The following is a 534-nucleotide window of genomic DNA, read 5'->3' on the forward strand; positions in this document are numbered from 1 at the left end:
AACAGACGAAACGGACCTCCTACGGTCGAAACGGGGGTCCTGTTGATCGGGAGGGGTGTGGCGTACCGCAAAACGGAGGAAACGGACCTCCTACGGTCGAAACGGGGGTCCTGTTGATTGGGAGGGGTGTGGCGTACCGCAAAACGGACGAAACGGACCTCCTACGGTCGAAACGGGGGTCCTGTTCATCGGGAGGGGTGTGGCATACCACAAAACGGGACTCCACGGGATACTGTTCATCCCCACCGTCGACCTCCTCCAGCCTCCACGGGCTACCGTCGACCTCCTCCAGCCTCCACGGGCTCCTGTTCATCCAGCCTCCACCGCGCGCTACTCCACCGGCTACTGTTCAACCACCCCTCCTCTGTCTACTGTTCATCCAGCCCTCCACCGTTTACTGTTCATCCAGCCCTCCACACCACGGGGTCCTGTTTAACCACCCCTCCACGACCATCCCTCCACCGTCTACTGTTCATCCAGCCCTCCACACCACAGGTTCCTGTTCATTCAGAGGCAACGCCATCGCTCGTTGTT

Source organism: Triticum dicoccoides, chromosome 6A (assembly GCF_002162155.2).
Source record: "Triticum dicoccoides isolate Atlit2015 ecotype Zavitan chromosome 6A, WEW_v2.0, whole genome shotgun sequence".
Taxonomy (NCBI): Eukaryota; Viridiplantae; Streptophyta; class Magnoliopsida; order Poales; family Poaceae; genus Triticum; species Triticum dicoccoides.